At 44.9% G+C, this 8014-nt stretch overlaps 1 long non-coding RNA gene across 1 annotated transcript; it reads right to left on the bottom strand.

Annotated features, from left to right (window-relative positions):
* Positions 1–2733: 2733 nt before the first annotated feature.
* Positions 2734–3370, bottom strand: LOC121854831. The gene is made up of 3 exons (XR_006086643.1): positions 3327–3370; positions 3036–3210; positions 2734–2859 (listed from the first exon to the last, which is right to left on the bottom strand). It is a non-coding gene; the product is annotated as an uncharacterized LOC121854831 (long non-coding RNA).
* Positions 3371–8014: the final 4644 nt, after the last annotated feature.

The raw sequence follows: 8014 nt of genomic DNA, 5'->3' as shown, positions 1-8014 counted from the left end.
AAGAGCGGCAGGTGGTGACAACATCCTGCAGAGAAGAGGCAGTGTCGAGGGAGATAAGCTTCTGAATTAGCTCTTCGTCCCGCACGCCCATGAGGATAATCATCTTCAGCTGTGTTTCCTCACAAGTCGGCGAGTTCCCAGGACAAACGTCAACCTCCTCAGCGATGCGTCGGAGTCGTACGTAAAAATCGGCAAATGACTCACCCTCCAGCTGCTTACAACTGAGAAGTTCTCTCCTACGCAGAGCTTCGTTGCGGAGACCCTTGATATGCGTCTGTAAAGCATCCAAGACGTCCTTCACAGTCTTGTCTGTGTCGTGGGGAATTTGCAGGGTGTGCTCCAGGATACGTTGCGTCTCTAGGGTGAGATACATCCTCATCTGGATCAGCTGTTTCTCCCTAGGCAACCTTGATAAATCGACCATCATCGAATAATCGTCCCACCTCCGACGCCATTCACGGAATACCTGGAACGAGGCATCAGCTTGGAGTGGCGGTGGACTCTGAGCGAGTGCTTTCTGTGGTGGGGGCAAAGAAGTTGGAGAGGACCCTGCAGGCGCACCTGTGGACGAAGAGGCAGGTGTAGTAGCTGCTTGAAGGGTAACAGGTGCCAACAACTCGATAATGGCACTGAATCTGGCATTTTCTTGTTGACGCCTGTGATCCTCTTCACGTCTTCGTTCATCGTCTTCCTGTCGCCTCCTGATGTCGTCTTGTCGTCGGTTTTCTTCCAAAAACTGAATTAAATGAAGGAAGTCGACACCTGTGGCAGATTGCGGACGTGTGTAATGGGGGCTAAGGGTGGGTGGGGCCGCTTGATCCACTTTCCGCTCCACTTGGAGTCCACTTACTGCACCGACATCCGTCTGAAATTGGGCTTGTTGGGTATCTGAAGAAAACCCAATAAATTCCTGATCTTCCATATGGCCTGGTTTATTTCTCTCACAATTACTGTAATTAATAAGTGAGCAGAAAAGCAATCGTATTTAAATGGAAGATATCTGCGAGCGTCTGTGAGTGTGTGTGTGTGTGTGCAGGGTTGCTAATTTTTCCCAGTTTTAGAAAATTGTGGGTGGGGGTGTTTTTTCCCATTATTTCGTTACTCCTAAATTCATTGGTGCCAGAATTAATGAAATCCAACATTTTCTAGAGGTCGCGAATCCAAATATAAAAAATGAATTTTTGCGAAAAAACGTCACAACTCAAGCTTTTTCTCTTATAGATCAGCAATCGCGCTGCTTTTCACTACTTAACCCTAATGGCTGGCTAGAGCAGCTATTCAGCTTTCCATTGACACCTAATTCGATTGCATGCACCTCTTAGTTGACCTTCTAGTTCAGGTCAAAGGCTTTACCTGCATTAAGGGAACCAGATTCCAAAATATTCATAGTTTTGACTTTTCCATTTATTCGAAAACACATATCAATATTTTGCCATCACAGTCTTTTCCATGATATATTTCCCTCTTAAAAAAAACAAACATCATTGAAATAGGTCAATAACTCTAGGAGGAGATGCAATTTGAAAGTTCAATCCCCCCTCTATTCAACTCTCACAGTTGCATCAGAGCAGACTTGCTGAAGCCACTCATCTGCTTCCTGTGCTTTTCCACAAGTTGCATGACATCCTGCAGCTGCTGCTCATCCTTCGTGACTGAACCATTGAAGTCCTGCATAAGCTTTATTCCCCTTTCGGCCACGTCATTGGTTACCTTCAGGCTTCTGGAGAAATCTTTCCGCTTCATGAACTCTTCGTTTTTCTCCCAGTCTTCCACCGGTAACATCAGCCATGCTGTGCCGCACACATGATGCTCCTTGAAGATCATCCATGAACGTTCATCTATCAGGTCGGAAAGCCGTGTAGTCTGTTGGATGACCAAGTTGTCGTTGGCGTAGTCGTTCGTTTCTTCTAGGCAGCTCAATTTGGTCGCCATCTCCTTTTTCTCTGCCGCACTCAACTTCTCGCTGCACAGCGACAGAACGACGGTCTGTGGCCTTAGATACCACAGGTGGCGGCTCGCGACCGCCAGCGCCGCATCAGCCACCTCACAGTCCACGGCCCTGTAGCGGAGGAGTTCGTGATGCAATTGCAGGTCATTCACAGGCGCATCCTCGGCTACTGGTGATTTCAGCCACGCCGGTGTGTACAGCAGAGACACAAAGATCGCCATCCTCTGCAGCTTGACGCACAGGTCACTGCTGAGCTCTAGCTGGTGGCTAAACATGTAGATCTTGAGGTAGTATATGATCTTCGCCATCCAGCGAGCGTGGTGACATGCGCCAGGACGCAGAAAGTGCGTGCCGCGAGGAGGATTCACACCGAGGACGAGGAGCGTTAGTTCTGCTGCTTCTCGGTAATCCTCTCTGGCCCATTCTGTGACGGTCAGCAGGTAGCTAACGGTCCTGTGTCGGAGGTGACTGAGCCAGTCAGACTCTGGTAGATTTGCAATGTCCAGCCTGAGATACTGAGAGTGATCTAGTTGACTCCACCTTTTCTTAAGAGTCTGGAAGAGAGGGTCCGTATGGGCCGATGTTTTGCCGAAGATGTTGCTGGCAGCGACTCTCACCACCAGTTCCATGACGTGGTGTCTGCACCCAAGCCTCAACAGCTGTTTTTCCAGCAGCGCCTCCAGATGGACAACCGCACCTTGGACTCGCCCTGTGTTGGACGACGTTGTATCAAAGCACAGTGCCTTGACGTTTGAAGCGCAGCTCCAGTCCTCGATAGAACGAGCTGTTGCGCGTGCCTGGGTCAGGCCAGTGCCGTCCTTCACTGGCAAGACAGCAAGCAGCTTCCCTTCCTCATGGCCGCGCCCTGAGATGAAGATGGCCTGTCGGTGTTCTTCTTCTCCCACGACGTTCTGAAATGAGAGAAATATAAAAATTCAGACAGAAAAAGAAGAATTATCAAGGCTGCCTTTTTCTCCAAGCTTTTTGTTAATGATTTGATACATTTCTAACAATATATTACAATAGTCTAGGCTTTGGTAAAATATTAATGTAGTACCTAAACGTGTTCTCACCTTAATCAGCTTACCATCCCAGTGCACCACTGCATGTGGTGGAGGCGTGAAGGCTTCCCTTTGTGCGGCAGCTACCTGACGACGGTGTGAAGCTCGCGCCTGTCTCGCAGTCTCTCTCGAGATCCGGAACTCAGACAGATCGCCTGGCGGGTTAGCAGAGCGCAGCACTGCTGCGACCACCGAAACTATCTGCGAGCAAAAGCAGGCAAGGGTGTCAGTAGAAAATGTCGACTGTTTAAGTGCTTATCAAATAATTAACAGAAATTTCAAACATTCCAAACACATTTATGGATACACTTACTTACTTCGTTATTGGATATCCGAAGACGGTCAGCGAGTTCCTTTAATGCTGGCTCTTGGAGAATGCGACGTGGAAGCTGAACCGTCACATAAGGGTGCTTTGATGTGTACCTGCCAGGTTGTATCGCTGTGTCCTTTTTCTCCATTTCTACTTCCGTTGGGGTGTCAGCCACCACAGAGGTTTGAGGTCTCGAATCACTGCTGCTTGGTTCACAGGCTGCGAACCTTCCCTGTTTCGACCTTTGCTTCTCGACTCGTTCCTCCTGCTTTCTCTTCTTAGTGGCAAAAATCTTATCGTTACCACTCATGAACGCTTTTCTTTCTCCGCGTTGTTCTTGATAGAAGGCGATGTCTTGTTGTTTGTCGGCCGGTGTAAGCAGCCGGTTCTTCTCGATGTCCTCTACGGCGTCCGGTGCTCCGATGTCCCACAACAGGTCAAGTTGAGACTTGAAGTTTTCAACCTTGTCCTTTGCAGCCCTGTCCCGACTTTTTTGTAGACTTCTCCAGTGCTCCCATAACCTTGTCAGCTTCTCCCGGCACCCCCTCTCTGAGATAGTCTTGATGCGAGCTAAATTCCAGAACGTGAGTACGTTTCTCACTGTTTCTTTAAACGTCTCCTGTCTGTCACCAGATTCATTCACTGTGTGAAAGAAGAACTTCAGGACTTGACGCATCGTCGGGAGTTTACTGCCTCTAATTGACGATGCTGGCTGGTCTACTAGATAGATTTCAGTGGCAGAACGGGTAGTGGATGATGTTGGCCAGACAGTCCCCTTAGCATTCTCCCCCGACTGCGACTCACTCTCTTCCATGATTGTATGTATATAAACAGATGAACTCTGTAAGAAAAAAACGTTTTGTAATAAAACAAAATAGGCAAACAAAATAGGGTCACATAAGAGTAATTTAATCACCTGTAGAAAATACAACATAAATAGATAACCATAAATTTACTGCCACACTATATAGCAGATTTGAGTAAATTATAAAATAACACCACAGTACCAACAACAACACAACACATGTCAAAACACTGCAAAGAAGCGCAGGGTTTTAAAGCTGCCAATGTGAACCTAGTGAATTTATAACTCCGTTAACGCAGGTAGGCTACAGCCTTTGACCTGACTTAGAAGGTCAAATAAGAGGTGCATGCAATCGAATTATGTGTCAATGGAAAGCTGAATAGCTGCTCTAGCCAGCCATTAGGGTTAAGTAGTGAAAAGCAGCGCGATTGCTGATCTATAAGAGAAAAAGCTTGAGTTTTGACGTTTTTTCGCAAAAATTCATTTTTTATATTTGGATTCGCGACCCCTAGAACATGTTGGATTTCATTAATTCTAGCACCAATGAATTCAGGAGTAACAAAATAATGGGAAAAAACACCCCCACCCACAATTTTAAAAAAGTGTGAAAAAATGAGCAACCCTAGTGCGTTCGTTCGTGCTTGTACTCGGGGCAGGCGGCTAGCGCGGGATGGCTGGCTCACTTGCCAGTGCCAATCGAGACCTGAACGAGGGTGGATGTCAAAACTTGAGCTCTCCCATAGGTCTTAAATAGGCTTCCCTCTTTTGTAAAAAGTGCAGGAACACGGGGAAACACTTTAAAGACACTAAAGGGCACACACAACACTGAAAAAGCACTTCACAACACTGCACTGTAAATCCAGGAATATCTTGTGAGGTACGCTCTGAGAACCACTCTACAGGAGGAGTTGACAAGATGGCGGCTCCGAGAGAGATTCTGTGTCCACTCCAATTCTGAATAATGTGATGTCCCAGCTAAACACTGCGCCATGTGGGAGAGACTCAGGTGATCCTTATAATCAGGGGTGAAGGAAACACACTGATGTCAAGTTCGTAAGTTCTATTTCTGGGGCAAACACACAAAAGGAGTTAAGACAGGGGAAACAGCGCCCTGTCTTGGAATCTCTCCGGGTATCTCTATCTGCGCATGCGCGTACAGCGCGCATGTGCCCAAAGTCTGAACTAACATTCAAGTGACAAAAGGGGGTATGATTATAACATATAATACAGAGACCTGAATCAATAATGGTAAATAGTACAGGGTTACATATTACAGCAATATTCGTCTCATATATCTACACCTTCCTCTTCTCTTCCTCTTCTCTTCCTCCTCCTCCTCCTCCTACTCCTTCTCTTATTAATAATTATCAGGTGGTAGATGTTTCCCAAGTCAATAATATTCTTCTCTTTATTTATAACTGAATTAGTCATCATTATGGTTGCTGAATTACGTAGACAAGTGTGTGTTGAGGGAGGCAGTGATAGAGGTTAAGTGAGAGGAAGGGAGAATGGAAAAGAACGCGAGAGAAAGAGAGATAGAAAAAATACATGAATTTTAAATAGCTAAAGAAAGAGAGAGAGTGTGTGTGTGCATGTGTGTGTGTGTGTGTGTGTGTGTGCGTGCGCGTGTGCGTGCGCGTGCGCGTATGAGTGTCTGTGTGTGTGTGTGTGAACTAATAAAAAGCGCCCCAGATTAATAAACTTGGTAAGACGTCGGTGTTAAAGTCAGTATCAGATATAAGACGTCACGATAAATGCCTCTGGCTTTTATAGTAAGTTCAGAATTAAATTATTGGACTTGAACGGCAAAAAAAAAATGAACAGCGTCGTCGAGTTAAGTGCGTTCGTGTGTCGATGAGAATTAAAAGAATTGATCATATCAGCAAAAACGTCTGAGATTTTAGCAAAAATTATTCATTTGAGTAAAAAGAACGTTTTAAATCCCTCATGTGTAATCAGGTATAAGTAGCAGGTACGAACAAGCCATAAGAAAAAAAATGACTGATGCGACAGCAAAACAAGAGAAGATCTGCCTGGGAATTTGTGGGTTCAGAATCCTTTCCGAGGCGACCTCTTGCGGTTGGATCTCATTGTTAGTCTGAACAAGCCTCGAGGGATTAAATATCATAGCCTATGTTTTCTTTGAATTTTCGCCCCTGCAGTCTCCTCAACATATAATTTAAACTACATTATCCCTAATTTACATTTATATTCAGTGTTACTCCAACAGCAACAGGTTGTGAGAAAGAATTCAACTAGATTTAGAATTCGAAGAAGAGGAATCATAGAAGACATAAAAATCCGGGCTAGAGAAACAAATGACGAATCACTTCTGGGAAAATAAAGGATTAGATCCCCCGTCCTGATGACCACACGCGGCGTGATCCCTCTGCCGATATTGTTGAGGCGCCTTTCTCCCGCCTCATCGTAACTGACACACCGATTTCCTCCAGATTTGGTCCTGGTTCATTGTCAGACGACTTTTTTTTGTGAATATCTGTGTTTGTAATTTATCATGTGGTTAAGACTTTTTTTTTCGTTTGGTGTGGTGGATATTATTTCCTCATGATATATTGAACTTTCTTAATTTATATTTGTTATAGTGTTTATAGAATTAAGAAACAAAAATAATGATAACAAAAACAGTTATCTGACCATTTTGTGTGTTATTTCGTTCAGTATTACCAACCTAGTGTCTGTATGATCTATTAACGTCAATAAGAACAGAGTTTGTCTAATACAACGATTCACCTGAAGGTTAGGTACCACTGCTTATTTCACCTGGTGATTAAACACCCTGACACTACCTGGGGGGGGGTAGTTTAGTTCAAGTTTGATTAGGTTAGGGTTAGGTTATGTTATGTCAGGTTAGGTCAGGTTAATGTTCGGTTGGGTTAGGTTATGTTATGTCAGGTTAGGTTAGATTAAAGTTAGGCTAGGTTATAAGTCAGGTTAGGTTAGGTTAAAGTTAGGGTGTTCTAATCATCAGATGAAAAATAAACTAGGGGGCTAAACTTCAGGTGAACCCTAACTACCACCAACACATGTATTATACCTGTCCATTGTACCAAAAGCTAAACTTACATTAATAATAATCCTCAATATAATATCAGATTTTATTTTACCTGACTCTTTGTACTCGTTCTCTTAAGACTAAAATTGCAAGTCTTGACGCGGAGAGTTTCCAGTGAACAAGTCCTTTCAGGCGCCCTCATTCACACACACCTTTAACACCTGTCATAATCACACACCTTTAACATGTCATAATCCTTTATCATTCTTTTTTACCTTTATAAACCTATACATTTCCGTTTTGAGTATAATGATGGGCGGTGAGGGAGGCGGCGGTGGTGGTAGGGGAGGGGAGAGAGAGGGGGGTGATAATGGATGGGAGATAGGATAAGGGTGGTAATGGAAGGGAGAGGGGGTAATGGAAGGGAGAGGAGGAGAGGTACTAAGAAAAGGTGAAGCATGAGGAGTCGTCGTGAGGCTATGTGTCTCCTGGGGTCGTAGTAACTTTGTGTCTCCTGGGGTCGTAGTAAGGCTATGTGTCTCCTGGGGTCGTAGTAAGGCTATGTGTCTCCTGGGGAAATAGTAAGGCTATATGTCTCCTGGGGTCGTAGTAAGGCTATGTGTCGCCTGGGGACGTTATAAGGTGATGCAACAGGTCATTAGCATAAGGTAAACAACACGTGCGACAGGTGTATGTGTGTGAGGGGGAATGAGCAGTGTCCACATACTTGATGGTGCGACAATATAGGTGTGACGGTGTTTAGCGGAAGCTTGTAAAGAAAACAGTTTTTTATGCCCAATTTCCTCAACATTGTGTACCAACATGACGGGGGAGTTTAGGAGCTCACTTACTGTAGCCGCGCCTTGTTTGACTTAGT

This window comes from Homarus americanus, unplaced genomic scaffold (genome assembly GCF_018991925.1).
Source record: "Homarus americanus isolate GMGI-L3 unplaced genomic scaffold, GMGI_Hamer_2.0 scaffold17528, whole genome shotgun sequence".
Classification (NCBI taxonomy): domain Eukaryota; kingdom Metazoa; phylum Arthropoda; class Malacostraca; order Decapoda; family Nephropidae; genus Homarus; species Homarus americanus.
The sequence above is the reverse complement of the archived record's forward strand: the minus strand, read 5'-3'. Positions and strand labels throughout refer to the sequence as shown.